Here is a 15590-nt window from a genome sequence, read left to right as displayed (position 1 = left end):
GAGAAAGCAAAGAGAAGCTTCCTCCCAATGACCATTAGGAAAGAGTATCGAAGCTCTAAGAGGTGGGTCTTGTCAAAAAGTCAGGAACTGTTGTGTCCCAGGAATATAGGAAATGGATCCATGCAAAAACTCACGTAGGGGAAATTTTTCCTTTCACAGATGAATCTCACATTGAGATGAATTCTCACTATTGGATGGCGTAAATCACATATTCTAAGTTTTTTATTTTTTAGCCTTTTAAACATGGACATACAATTTTAATAGACAAAAAGCATCTGCATTGTATTTGCCACTTAATTGTTTTAACCTCAAAAGGCCCATATTCCTAGCCAGTGTAACATTTTTCTGGTTCAACAACCTGGTTTCTGCTTCTTCTTTTTTTTATTTTATTTTATTTTATTTAAAAAAATTTTTTTAAACGTTTTTATTTATTTTTGAGACAGAGAGAGACAGAGCATGAACGGGGGAGGGTCACAGAGAGAGGGAGACACAGAATCTGAAACAGGCTCCAGGCTCTGAGCTGTCAGCACAGAGCCCGACGTGGGGCTCGAACTCACAGACTGTGAGCTCATGACCTGAGCCGAAGTCGGACACTCAACCGACCGAGCCATCCAGGTGCCCCTTCTTTTTTTTTTTTAAATAAGAAGAATCAAAAATAAGGAAAAATAGAATGAAGGAACTACTTATTGTATCAAATAATGTAAAAATAATTTTTACCAAGAGTAAAATGAAGGAACACTTGCCTGATGAAGCCGATTAAATTGGTTTAGAATCATCCACTTGAAAATGTTGCTTACTGTAGAAAAAAGGACTTGGGTTGCCTCAGATCATTGCTGACTATTCTAAAATCTTTTGTAGTTACGAAGGCACATCCTGTAAAGATAAAGAGTGCGAATCATTATTTGGATTCAGAGCTGCAAAGATTTCTGCTATATCTAGGGAAGTATTGCCTGCTGTCACAAAATGTTTTAGGTCTCTTTATAATGAGGTGCTATCACGGAACAGGCTTATAGTACTGACGGAGGATCTTTGTATGAGCTCCGTTCATCTTCGCTAGGTGCGTTTACCTGCCAAAATAACTACTGTTGTGAACGATGGGATTTGGATTCACATGTGTCAGGGAAAACGTGAATAGAGTCAATTATTGATACTAGACAGACACTTCTTATCTTCAACGTCTTATTAACATTACAACCTGATTCACTTATGATATCATTGCCGTTTCTGTTTATCCTCCGTCCTGTCTGAAGCTAGCTCATCAGGAACGCCTTTGAACCTGAAACACTTTAATTATCACCTTGCTCCAGGGAATTGTGAGCTAGAACGATATCATGTTTTAGAGAGGAAAATAAAGATCTCTCTATGAAGATTATTTGCATTTGTCTAGGAGATAATGCTATTCATCCATTGTATGGAGGGCTGCCCAGAATAGAAATGAGGAAGGAGCAAAGATTTGCTAAGTGGACAGCTTTCTAATTCCTTTTGAGACATGTTTTCCAAGTATAGCTTTACTTTGTATGAAGTGTTGTGATTTTCCAAAAGTGGGTATATCCTAATTTTGGTAAGTGTGAAAACACATCAGAGAGCCAGAAAAGAAGTGAGTTCTATATATTTTACAGCCAGTCTCTCCCCCATCTTATAGTCCTACTGGTGGATAATTGAAAACGGACATTGTGTGAATAGGAAAATGAGCAACTGGATATAGAAAGGTTGTGCCAAGGTAAGAAAAAGATAGGAATATGTGTAATTGAAGGATGTGTGCCGAGAAAGGGCTTTGTGCAAATGAACATAGAAACCAAATGAAGTGCTTTGGAATCGATTTGGAATTGGTATGTGTCCATTGCAGTTGCTCGTAGAAGGAAAAGTTTAGCATAAGAGGGGCACCTGGGTGGCTCAGTCAGTTAAGCGGCAGACTTCGGCTCAGGTCGTGATCTCACAGTTTGAGAGTTCCAGCCTCACATTGGGATCTGCACTGACCAGGGGGAGCCTGTTTGGGATTCTCCTCCCACTCTCCGCCCCTCCCCCACTTGCGTGTGCTTTCTCTCTCTCTTTCTCTCAAAATAAATAAATAATGTTTTCGAAAAAAGTTTAGCAGAAGCAAAAGATAGAAGGGCTCAAAGCTGAGGTGTTTCAAGGGATTTAGTAGAGAGAGAATGGCAGGAAACAACACTAATGATTACATTAGATAGGGCATAGGACATATGGTGAAAGAAACAATAGGGCTTTTCTATAACTTCCTGTGCTTTAATTTTTTTCCTGTGGAAGGAAGGGCAGAGCACAAATGAAAGGCAATGAGGAAAATAACATGAACCCAGAATACTATGACTCCTTTTTTCCTAAGCTTAGAAAAAGAAAACAAAAACTTGTCAGAAGACAGCAAAAACTTCAGGTCTCTCCTAAGGACAAAAAGTGTCACAGACCAGGATGGAAAAATATGAAAAGCTCATGAATTATAAGGAAACTAGAATACACAGGCACTTATTTCTATTTAAATTCATCTTTCAAAGTGTATGAAATTATTTTCCAACTAATTTTATGGAGTGAAATGGTCCATCTGGCTGCACCGAGAGAGAATTTCCAAGTTGTGGAATAGTAGAATCAGGGCTGGAAGTAACGTGCATATCTTTTCATCCAACCCCCTCATTTTGGTTCTAGCAATTCTAGAGTGCGATGTAAACAGAATCTATCAGACCACATGCTCTACACTTGCTCATTAAACACAAAACAGCTTCTCCCACTCCTGTGTTCCCTTCCAGCTATTACTCTACCCCTCTTCCTAGCTAAGCTTCTTGCAAACAGCAGTCTGTCTACATTTGCTCTCTCGACTTTCTCATCTTCCTTTCACCTCCCCAGGCCACAGAGCTGCCACTCCGCTGAAACTGCCATCGCAAAGGGCGCTCATGAAGCACACTCATCCATCTGTGCAAACGTGGGCCATGGAGTACTACGGCTGGACTCTGCATCTTGCCTTTGTCGTTTGCTTCCTGTGGAAACCTGGGCTGCAAGTTCACCTCTCTCTGCCTCATTTTCTCATCTATAGAGTGGGAAGAATAATAATAATCTCAAAAGAGTTGTAAGAACTGAATGTATCCAGCCATGCAAACTGCTAAAAATGGTCTCTGGCGTGTTATAATCCCTTAATAAAATAAATTTGAGTTCTTAGCTTATCATTACCTTTCTTCATACCTTTGGACTATTTCTGTTAACCAATGTCTCTAAGCATCCTTGCATCCCTCACTCTTTCCTTACTTCCCATGGGTTCATCTTCTAATTGTCTTCTTTCACCCTATTACCTGTTTCTCTGTGTTCAGTGGAGACTTCTTTGCCTCTCTCTACCTCTTGACATCTTAAATTATCCTTAAATTTTGTCTTCTTACACTACTACATTTTTCTGAGGGTGAAGACATCCATGCTATTCCAAACCTGTCTTCTGTCTTGACTTCACTCATAGCTCTATGCTTGTAACTACATGTTAATTGTCTCCACCTATAACAAAGAGACTTCAATCCCAAGATGTCCAGCATGGAATGGATTATCTCCCTGGTACAGCCTCCTTTCACCAAACCTGGTTTTACCTTATACTCAATGGCACCACCCATCTGGACACCCATATCAGAATCCTCTTCCTTCATTGACTTCTTCCATATTCAATCATATGACAATTCTATTTGTGTCTCAAATGTGGTCTCTCTTCTCTATTCCCACTGTCTTAGCTCAGGCCATCATTATTTTTCTCTCTACAGAAGACCAGCCTTCTAAGTTGGCTCCATTTCCTACCTTCTATTCCACCAACCAATGCTCACATGTTTTCTAAGACAAAAATCTATTATTAAGTCAATCACATATTCACTCACTCATTTACTCACTTGCTCACTTACTTAATAACGTTTAATGAAAACCCACTGTGTGCCAAGTACAGATCATTGTACCCTGTAACACACGCATGCATATGCACACACACAGGCACATTCTGTTTCTCTCTTAATCCCCCCCCCCCAAATTGCCTCACATTGCCCTTTTTTCATAGCACTTATCACAGTCTGAAATCATCTTGTTCAATTCTTTATTGTCTGTGTCCCTTATGTAAATTCTGTGAGAGGAGGGATTTTATTTATTTATTTATTTATTTATTTATTTATTTATTTTTGAGAAAGGGAAAGTGCATGTGGCTCCATACCCAGCATGGAGCCCAATGCAGGGCTTGATCCCGCGAACCATGAGATCATGACCTGAGCCAAAATCAAGAGCTGAACACTTAACTGAGCCACCCAGAAGCCTAGAACAGGGATTTTTATTTGCAGTATTTATTCACTGTTTCCCCAGTGCTGAGCATAACTGAATGAATTAATGATGAAAATTTGAGCTGAGTTATGAAGAGCAGGTAGCAGTTTGTCAAGGGAGCTAGGAATGGGGGGATGGGCTGGGGGGAATGGATACAGAATGTACATAGGCATAAGGATAGTATAAAGGAGTCAAGGCACTTTGAAGGAATTTAGAGGGAAATAAATCCACACAGTGGGTTTCCATAACATGTTATTAAGTAAAAATAAGTGATCAAGTGAGTAAATGAATGAGTGAATGCATGATTGAATTAATGATAGGTTTTTGTCTTGGAAAATACATGAACATTGGTTGGTGGAATAGAAGATAGGAAGTAGAGACAAGTTAGAAGGTTTCAAATAGGCTAATTGGTCAGAGAAATCTTTAAAAAATTTTTTTTAATGTTTATTTTTGACAGAGAGAGAGAGAGAGAGAGAGACAGAGCATGAGTGGGGAGTGGGCAGAGAGAGGGAGACACAGAATCTGAAGCAAGTTCCAGGCTCTGAGCTGTCAGCACAGGGCCCCACGTGGGGCTCGAACTCACGGACCCCGAGATCATGACCTGAGCCGAAGTCAGACACTTAACCAACTGAGCCATCCAGGCGCCCTTGTCAGAGAAATCTTTTCTGATGAGGTACATTTGAACTGAGACCTCAGTGATGTGAAATAGTGAGCCATGTATCTATCTGGAAAGAGAGCATTCCAGGAGACAGGAATGGCAAGTGCTAAGGCACTGTGGTGGAGGTGTGCTAGAGTGCTCGAGGAACAGCGAGGAAGTTGGAAGGTAGTCAGTGAGAAACAATAGAAGTCTCTAGGATGCCCGCTGGATTTTGCATAGCGGAGGTGGGCATCCATTTCTCTGTGCTGACAGTGCTTGATATTACATTGTGCTGTTACAAAATGGCATATGGTTGTCACTGTTTGTGTGTGTCTGTTTAATTGCTGATACTGCAAACCCTCCAGGGTGGGGACCATTTTGTACTCCTTGTTATATCCCCAGGGCCTATCCCTATGCTTGGCAGGTGCTTGAACCTTTGCTGAAAGGATGAGTCAGAGGCCCTTACGATGCATTCTCATGCTTGAGTCACCTGACTAGGTTTGTGGGTTCTCACTGTTTTCCACACTTTTCTTTTCATCACCTCATTCTCCTAGCATCTGGTATTAATCTTTCACCAGCTTTGGCCACATTTCTCCTGGCACCTTGCATCATGGACATTCCCACATTGACTTCCACTCATGACCCTCCAGCTCCTCCCCAGGGTTCCTATGTATTGCAGTGATAAATGTGGCCAAAGGGCTCTGCATATTAGAGCCTGGAAAGGCTGACCAGGCACTAAAAAATGAGGATAAATGTATAGGGTGGGGTCAGAAAATGGAAGAAATTGCAAGTTGAGCAAAGACAGATGACTGTGATTATTTAGAAATGTCACCCTCAGGGGAGCCTGGGTGGCTCAGTCAGTCAAGCATCCGACTCTCAGCTTTGGCTCAGGTCATGATCTCACAGTTCAGGAGTTCTAGCCCCACGTCGTGCTCTGTGCTGACAGTGTAGACCCTGCTTGGGATTCTCTCTCTCCCTGTCTCTCTGCCCCTCCTCCTTTTGTGCTCTCTCTGTCTCTCTCTCTCTCTCTCTCTCTCTCTCTCAAAAAATAAAAAATAAAAAAAAGAAATGTCACCCTGAAATTGTTCTTTAAGCTTTTATAAATACTATTTTATTGTCATAACCTATTTTTTTTTGGTGAAAGAATGAATAAATTTTAAACCTTAACTTACTTTGATATGACGAAAAAGACATATATTTGAATAATAGGGTTTCATAAGATGTCATTCCCTGTAAGTAGGTGACATCTATAAAATGAAACATTTTTGTTAAAGCGCAAGAAGTTGGAGTTAATTTTTAAAGGATAACAATCTAAAATATTGTGCATACAAGTAATAATCACTAGCAAACCAAAAAAGCCTCTAAATTGTTGAAATAGGTGTCATTAAGAACACGAGCAAAATTTACACCTCTTATCATAATATAACTTTTGAGCTCCTTATGTAAAACTTACTGTGATTTCATACACGATTATAATAATTTGGTTGCCCATTGTTTTAAGTCACAGAAGATTGAAAGTAATAAATTATCAGGGCAGAAGACAGTAGAGGACATCACAGCCACAACATGGATGGAGGGATTCCCAATTGCACAGTAAGGGCAGAAAGACTTAAAGAATCGGACAGACATCAAGTACTCAAAATGAGAGTTATTGAGGTGAACAATATACAGTGGCTTTGTGGTACCACCATTCTGGTGCATAAGACTTTATCTGCAATGTTGAGTTGAAAGACTCCTTAAAAAATTATTTCTTTGTTTTTCAAATTTCATCTGCTGACAAAGCCTTACTTGACTTACACTTGTTTGGCAGCAAATTTGATCTGAAGTGATACAAGGTTACTTATGAACTTAGTTCTAATTTGTGTGAATATGTTTTGCTGCAGAAAAAATGTGTTAATTACAGACCCTGCTGGGGGTGTTATGAATATATGGCATAAGCACCAGGCAAGATCCGGTGCAGATAACCTGTATGAAGAGTACCTTCATTAGATTTCCATGCCTAGTTGCAAGAGCTTTGCATAAGGGGTTACACACCCCCTTTACTACCTGCGTAGTAGAGTCATGAATGCTCACAATGATACCTACGAGTAATAAGATCAGAAATGCTCTGCTTAACATGGTAAGACAGTGTGAGAAATGCTTCGAAAGCTTTGCATTCAAAAAAAGTGTCTATTAAAGGAAAGGAAAGTTGTAGCGTATTTGGAAAGTCAATAAGCGTTTATAGTACATGTTGGATGTTTTCCTCTCTTTTCTCCGTGTGTATGTGCGTAGTTCCAAGTCCTTTGTGATGAAATTAGACGTGGAATCTGGGGGATATATTTGCTCTTGCCTTGCTGAAACTTGGATTTATATGCTGTTATCGGGGAAATTATTTGTAAGGTTGTTGGAATTTTCTTGAGCACCAGGGATATTTGAGTGAGAAAGCTGTTCAGAGATCCTAATTTGCTTTTTAAAAACTTCCAAATTTGTAATAAGAGTTTTCTTTTGTTTTGCTTTATTTCTACCCCTCCCTCGGGATTCTGCTACCAATGAAGAAAAAAATTTGGGTGCCAACTTAAGGAAACAGAGTCTGTGTTTGCAATGCCAATGAGCATAGCCAAAGGGAATTGTAAAATAGCCTGAGGGTTATTATAGCTCAGGAACTTAAAGCCATAAAAACACAATTTTAGGCACTAGGGACAAAAATTTTAAAAATCTAGCTGAGTTCTAGAAGGAATAAAGCATTCAGAAACACCAAAAATTCACAATAGATAATAAAATATTACTATGTTATTTTCTCTGCCACAGAATAATGTAGGTAGATAGTTAAAAATTCAAATATTATAGAATTATATTAACTGAAAGAATGGAAGTAACTTCTAACTATACAGTCATCTCTCTCCCCATAAAAATACTGTTAAAATGTTGGCTTAATATGTTTTCACTCTTATGTAGATCCTGAGAAACTTAACAGAAGACCATGGGGGAGGGGAAGGAAAAAAAAAGTTAGAGAGGGAGGGAGCCAAACCATAAGAGACTCTTAAAAACTGAGAACAAACTGAGGGTTGATGGGGGGTGGGAGGGAGGGGAGGGTGGGTGATGGGTATTGAGGAGGGCACCTGTTGGGGTGAGCACTGGGTGTTGTGTGGAAACCAATTTGACAATAAATTTCATATTAAAAAATGTTGGCTTATATTTCTGTCTTATATTCTTTTTTTAATACAAATTAATTCATACTAGATAGTGCATTGCAACTTGCCTTCCTTCCCCTCCCTCCACCTTAACAACTATATATCTTGATGTCCACCAAAGTTAGTAGTTAATTACCACCTCACTCCTTTCAACCATAAGAGAGAATTCCATTTAATGGCGATACTGTCATTTAAAATTGGTGATTACTTTTTCCCACCGTTGTTTTACCTTTTTTTTTCCTTTTGAATCTCATCTACTTAGACACACGTAGAAAAACAAAAAGCCTAGTGTTGACTAGAAAAGTTGCAAATAGTGAAATAAGTGTTGTTCTTGAATGGCAAATTTCCAGTTCCGTGGAATAAGCAGAAAATGATCTCAAAAAGATAAAACAAATGGTGTCTGTTTTGCATTTTAAAGAATATTCAGGAAAAAAATAAAGAAGATAAAAATAAGGAATATTCAGTTGTTACTAGTAAATTGATAAATATCTCTCAGATTCAAAAATGAAATTTTCCTCAATTGTACAGAAGCACTAGAATTTCTGGGGGAAATGAATCTTACTGTAAAAATGAGCTTCACATTTAAAATTAGGAACAGAGTAGCTGTGGTCCTGCTCAGAAAGGAGTGTTTTATCTCCAGAGCTCATCAGTCATTGAAAGGTCAGGGATAATAAGCAACGAGGCATTCTGCCGACCTGTGTCAAGGTAAATAAAAGAACAGTAACTGGATCACTTGCGCTACAAATCAGACAATTGCCTTGTCCTTCTTATGTCATTCTGCCTCACCTCTTCCAGACTGTCCCTAGCCATAGCTGACTCCCTGCATTAATGTCCTCCCTGCTGTATGCAGTTCAACAATCTTTTCCTCCTGCAGAAGCAGGGACACTGTAAGGTGACTCACTTTACAATACTATTGCAATTTATCCACATTAGCCTTGTTCTAGCTCCCTTCCTGCCCTCAGAGGAAACCACTGTCTTGAATTTTGTGAATAACATTCCTTTGTTTACATACTAGTTTTCTCTTTTTAATGTTTATTTATTTATTCTGGGGGGGGGAGGGCGGGGGGCAGAGAAAGGGGGAGAGAGAGAATCCCAAGCAGGCTCTACACTGTCAGTGAAGAGCCCAACATGGGGCTAGAACCCTCAAACCATGAGATCATGACCTGAGCTGAAATCAAGAGTCGGATGCTTAACCAAGTGAGCCACCCAGGTGCCCCACACATCAGTTTTAAACAGATGTATATGTGTTCCTAGATAACATATCACTTAGTTTTGCTTGTTTCTGAGCTTTGTGAAAGGGCAACTTATATGCGGTCTTCTGTGAACTTCACTCAGTGTTATGTTTCTAAGAGTTACCTCTGCTACTGAACACAGCAGTTGTTACCTCATGTACACCATGAATATTTCATGATCTGGGTATATCAAAATTTAGTTCTCTTTTATTCAATTGTAAGTACTTTAAAATTCTCATTCATGATTTCTTCTTTGATCCATGAGTTATTTGTGGAGCCTATTTTTATTTTATTTTTTTGAAGTCTATTTTTAAATCCCATTTATTGAAGTCAATCTTTAGAAATTAAAACGCATGGGGCGCCTGGGTGGCTCAGTCGGTTAAGCGTCCGACTATAGCTCAGGTCATGATCTCGCAGTCCGTGAGTTCGAGCCCCGCGTTGGGCTCTGTGCTGACAGCTCAGAGCCTGGAGCCTGCTTCGGATTCTGTGTCTCCCTCTCTCTCTGACCCTCCCCTGTTCATGCTCTGTCTCTCTCTGTCTCAAAAATAAATAAACATTAAAAAAAATTAAAAAAAAAAGAAATTAAAACGCACTATTATTTAAATTTAAAGCTAAATTTAAATTTTTTTTCAATATATGAAATTTATTGTCAAATTGGTTCCCATACAACACCCAGTGCTCATCCCAAAAGGTGCCCTCCTCAATACACATCACCCACCTAAATTTAAATCTTTAAAAAATTAGTCTACTGATTCCTAAAATCTATCGGGAGATTTTAGTAGAGATTACAAGGTCTAAGTCAGTGATGAATGAACCCAGCCTGCCACTTGTTTGTCTACACTCGTGAACTACGAATGGTTGGCACATTTTAAATGGTTGAAAAACACAAAAGAAGGATAATGTTTTGAGGTATGTGAAAATTATATAAAGTGCAAATTCAGTGGGCCTAAATAAGTTTTATGGGAAAATGGCCATGGCCATTAGCTTAATTACTATCCTTGCTCCTGCAGGAAAAGATAGTTGAATTGCATAGGTGTATTTTCTACGGCAACTTTCATGCTACAGTAGCAGAGTTGAGTAGCTGCAACAGAGACCTGCAAAGCAAACATTCTTACTATTTGGCCCTTTACAGGAAATGTTTCTCAACCCTTGGACTAGATAATACAATTCTTTGAAACGTATTAAATAAGCTAGCTAATGTATGTAAATACTTCTTATGGGTTTAATGAGAATGTGCATTCTCTAAGTATTGTATGCCCACGCTGTCCTCTCTATATGTCGTACATCAATGTCAGTGTATATACGTGGAATTCTGAATAATTTATCAATAGGTGAAAGGGTGTTGAAATATCTCCCCATAATGGTGGATTTATCAATTTCTCCTTGTAGATTTTATCATTAAGTGATGACCCTATCTCCAATAATATATATTTTTTTATCTTGAGTCCATTGTGTGTGATATCCATACAGATACGCCAGTCTTCTTTTCATGACTATATATCTGATATGTTGTATGTTTTTAGTTCCTGGAGCTTCAAAACAGTAACAATAGTAACATCAAAGATCACTCATTACAGATCACCATGTCAAATATAATAATAACGAAAAAAAATTAAATATAGGAAGAATTACCAAAATGGCACACAGAGACATGAAGTGAACAAATGCTCTTGGGAAACAAGGGTGCTGATAGACTTGCTGGATGCAGGCCTACCACAAACCTTCAATTTGTAAAAAATCCACCCAGTGTCTTTGAAGCACAAAAAAAAACGAAGAGCAATAAAACAAGCGATGCCTGTATACCTTCTCTAATTTATCCACAGATATGGTTCGCATTATTTGCTTTTAAGACTGCCTGCAAAGCTACACATAGCAGTCCCTACGTGACATTCAGACATTAGATTGGGGGACTGGGATGGAGAGGGGGTATTTGAAGAATATATTTGTCTCCTTGGTAGTTTAGATATAGCTCTTAGTCTTCAGATTGTATACGTTCAGCACTATAATTCCTTCCCATTTTCTGCATCTGGCTTTTACACCCAGCTATAGACTTAATATGGTCCTCAAGTTTTGCAACTACACCCCACATCTGAAAGACCCCATTCACTCCATATATCTGCCCTCATTCTGTCCTGCATCATTTTCATCCCACATACCAACATGAACAAATGAGATTTTCAGAAAGGAGAAACTTGTACATGGTTAGCACTATAAACAGGAAAGTTCGACCAATTCTCAGAAAAGTATAAAAAAGATTATTAACAGTGGCTCCAAGCACTTAGAAAAGGTGATGGAGATCGTTGATGCCAGAATGGGTTAGTTTGAAAACAGATCCAGTTTAACTAGATTTGCTTCTTTTCCCCCTTTTATTTCTTTAATAAATACTTGGACCGGTATATTTGGGGATGCTAGAGACAGTGAATTTTCATTTCAGTAAAGCATTTAGAAAACTTTTCATAAAATCCTTGTTGGTTATAGTATGATTGCATGAAATAAAATGTATGATCTTGAAAAGTGTTGGTTCATTTATTATTATTGTCTTGGAGATTATTCTTGGTGGTTGGCTACAAGGCTCTTTTCTCAGCCTCTTTTATATAACTTTTATTAGACTTCATAAACTGGAATTTATTAATTTTTTATAAACTTTATAAACTTACTTAACTGGACACAAAGAAGCCATGTTCATTAACTTTACAGATACTGTAAGTTAAAAGTGATCACTAATAAGATTTTTAAATCTGAAATTATGTCTTAAAACAAACAAGATGAAGTTTAATATGGATTAAAGGCAAAAATTGGGTTTAAGCATATACAATTATAGAAGTATAGACTATGTAATGTGGTTAGTATGGTTTAATTGTAGTCCATATAAAATAGACTTGGATGTTTTATTCAACCCTAGGTAAAATACATTTGCTAAAAGAAAAGCCTTACTCAAGTTTGGGATATCTTATTGACAGGGTAGGTATGCTTGGGTCAAAGGGACTGCCGATCACTTTGTGACAAAGTTCTTGGCTCACAGTATTTGAATGTTGTGTTCTCTCTCTCTCTTTTTAAAGTTTATTTGTTTATTTTGAGAGAGAGAGAGAGAGAGAGAGAGCACGTGCAAGTGAGCAGGGGAGGAGCGGAGAGAAAGGGAGAGAGAGAATCCCAAGCAGGCTCTGTGCTGTCAGCTCAGAGCCTGATGCCAGGTGGGGCTTGAAATCACTAACGGTGAGATCATGACCTGATCTAAAACCAAGAGTCCTACACGTAACCAACTGAGCCACACAGGCACCCCTGTTGTGTTGTCTTCAGTGCACATTTGAGAAGGAAAAGGAAAAGTCAAAGGATATTCAAAGCAGGGTAAAGAGTGTGGTTATGAGAGTTCACCATTCCACTTGACAAATAATGAAAGGATCTACAAATTTTGAGGAATGGAAAAATATTAGATATTCTGACAGCTACTTAGAGGTTTGCTTCAAATATTTCAAGACTTGCAATGTCTATAAAGAATGAGATTAGTTAATTCCTAGGGGTCAGAATGAGCACCTGTGGTGTAAGTTAAGGGAAGTTGAATTGATGTCCAGAATCAAACGCTAAAGACCTGTCTGTTAAGCAGATCTGGATTTTCATTCTAGCATCAAAACTGGCTTTGGCAAAAGAAATGATACTTTTGAGCTTTATTTTCCTATTGAATGGGGATAATAAGGCCTATCTCGTTTTAAGGATTAGAAATAACACATAAAAATTGCTTAGTTCCTGGCATATGTAAAAACTCAATAATCATGATTATACATATTGATAAAAATAAAGATTCAAAACATTGTGAAACTTTAAGTGGATGATGGTATGGTGGAAATATGAAGAGAGGATTTTCATTTAGGATAGGGGACTGGACTTAAGATACATTTGAACTTTCAGCATAAAGGTTTTGATTACCACCTTGGTGTGAAACGTTGCTTTCCCCTGACTGCGCTGTCTTTTCCCTTGCTCCACAAAGCAAGCAGGTTCTCTTTTATCCAATCCTCGTTGATTTCTGAGAGTCAATTGCCTTTAAAGAAGTTAGAACAGGAAGGGGGCGTAGCTATGACAAATGAGTGTTTCAAGAGTAAGGAAAAATAAACTAGAAGACTAAAGGGCTTCTCACTGAGTGGCTCCGTGAGCTGCTCATGGAGGAGGCACCAATCACGAGGGCTGGTTAAGTTACAAGAGGCATTCAGGAAAGTCTCCACCACTTCAAACCACATCAGGCTCTTGGCAAGAGCTACGTTAAGAATGGGATCCAAGGCAGGCTAGCGAAGCGAGTCTGGGCTTGCTGGCTGGAGCTAAGGACCAAATGAAGGCCCTTGGGTGCCACCAGTTGATGGCATGAATTGAGACAAAACAAGAGGAGAGCGACAAAAGGGGGAAAATGGGTGGGAGGGCCGCAAGAAGGAAGACAAAGGTTCGCGGGGCTTTGGGCGCGGCGGGCTTACAACCCGTAGGATAGAGGCCAGAAGTTGTGCACCAGGACCCGGGGCGATGTAGATGGGAGCTCCCATGGCCGGGGGCATCAACCCTTGCCGGGAGGGGAACCTCTCCACACGCTCGGTTCCCCTTCCCGCGTCTCCCAGCTGCTAGTCGGTCCTGCTAGGGCACTTCTCGAAACCTGTCTGCAGCTGGGAACCCTGGTCCGACTTTGATGGCCTAGATAACTTAGCGCGGCCTCTCGCCTTCTTTTCTTCCGCTCCTCTCCCGCCCACCCGGCCCCACCGCCCCCACCGCCCCCACCGCCCCCACCGCCCAGTTCGCCTCCAGCGCCGGGGTCGACCAGATACTCCGCGGCTCGGCTGCCGGCAAGACCCGGAGAGTGGAGTTCGCTCCGGCAGCGCGAGGCGCGCACTCGCAAGCGCGCTCTCGCTCACTCCTCGCAGGGGTACTGGGCATGCGTGGCGCGCGTCTGGCTTTGGCGGCGAGCGGGTGAGCGGGCGGGCAGCTCCAGACTTCACAGGCGGCGGCGGGCGCGGCGGTCTTGCCCAGCGCGAGGCGGGCGCTGTGCTCGCCCGGGAGATCGCTCCTCTTCTGCCGGGCGCAGACGGCGGCTTGGCGGTTCGCGGAGGATTGGAAGGGCGTGGTCCAGGACGGGGGCTTTCTCTTGGCCGCCTCCTGCCTCGTCCGGGCTCTAAGCGTCTCCGGGGAAAGCCACGGCCCCGAGGGCGGATCCGAGGTAAGAGACCCTCGGGCGAAAGGCGCCGGCCGGGGGTCGAGTGTTTTGGACTCAGCCTCGATTTTAAAAACCCGCCTTTGTGTGCTTGCGTGGAGCGGTGCCAGGCGCCGCGTCCGCTTTCATTCACTTTGACTGCTTTCAACTGGTGTTGGGAGCCAGGTGTGCCAGGGCGCTGCTACCGGAGCGCGTCCGTGCGCCCGGGTCGTGGTGCGCCCGGTCTTGGTGCGCCGCGGAGCCCGTGCCGACCTTCGGCCGCCCCGCCGCCCCGCGCCGCCCGCCGAGCCCAGGGCTCCGGGACGGGTGGGCAGGGAAGATTCAACAGTTCCTGGTAACCTGAGCTTCCGCACATACACCTGCGCTTGTCTTGTCCGTGGGGCGACTACACAACGGGTGTTCTCACGGCCTGTTTTAGGCTTGGGGTTTCGAGAGCTACCCTCCCCACCCTCACATGGAGGGTGTCTTTTCAAATTGACACTTTGGGACAGGGTCCCACCATCGCTTACCCCTTCAAATTAAGATAGCTCATTGTTTTTGAATAGTTGTCTTTCCTGATTCCTTCCTGTTGACTTTCCGTTCTTAGTTTGTTCCGCTCTACTCACAATTTTACTTTTGAAAGATAGCCTTTCTGGTGTCTTTGTCAGTTAATGCCTTTGGAGTGGATTTCACCACGTATGAAGATCCGGCTCGCTTCTCCTCTGGTCACTCTTCCTGCTTTCCTTCCAAGGACCATCTGAATGCAAAAATCTTTGCACGGATTGTTCTCTTCCTTCGCATTGTTTCTCAAATGCTTCTTTTCCCGTAGAACCCAGAGTACTGCTGGAATCTCCTTGTGGGTAGGACGCTGTGGTGTTAGGATTTGAAATCCATCGATGTCTCGAGTGGTGGAGCATTAGGAATTGGAATTCTCCTTTACAAATTACATTCCGGTGAAATGTATTACTGCTTTTCTTTTGAAGGTTTCAGTTTTGGTCTCATAATGAGAGAAATAGCTACTGTCTTAAGAGTTCAGGAACAACCTGGTTTCAGATGCATGCGAATAGTTTGTTTTTGACCTTGTTATTCTTTTGGGAGGTAGGAGAATT

At 41.2% G+C, this 15590-nt stretch overlaps 1 protein-coding gene across 3 annotated transcripts in view; it reads left to right on the top strand.

Annotated features, from left to right (window-relative positions):
• Positions 1–14239: 14239 nt before the first annotated feature.
• Positions 14240–15590, top strand: part of EPS8 (epidermal growth factor receptor pathway substrate 8) — a 192127-nt gene continuing 190776 nt past the window's right edge. For all 3 annotated transcript variants that reach the window (XM_049625139.1, XM_049625142.1, XM_049625138.1), the window contains exon 1: positions 14240–14508. The gene's annotated coding sequence lies outside the window, so the exon portion shown is untranslated. The remainder of the gene's footprint in view (positions 14509–15590) is intronic.

The sequence above is a fragment of the Panthera uncia genome, chromosome B4 (genome assembly GCF_023721935.1).
Source record: "Panthera uncia isolate 11264 chromosome B4, Puncia_PCG_1.0, whole genome shotgun sequence".
In the NCBI taxonomy this organism is placed as follows: Eukaryota; Metazoa; Chordata; class Mammalia; order Carnivora; family Felidae; genus Panthera; species Panthera uncia.
Note: the sequence above shows the minus strand (reverse complement) of the source record. Positions and strands in the feature narration are given on the sequence as shown.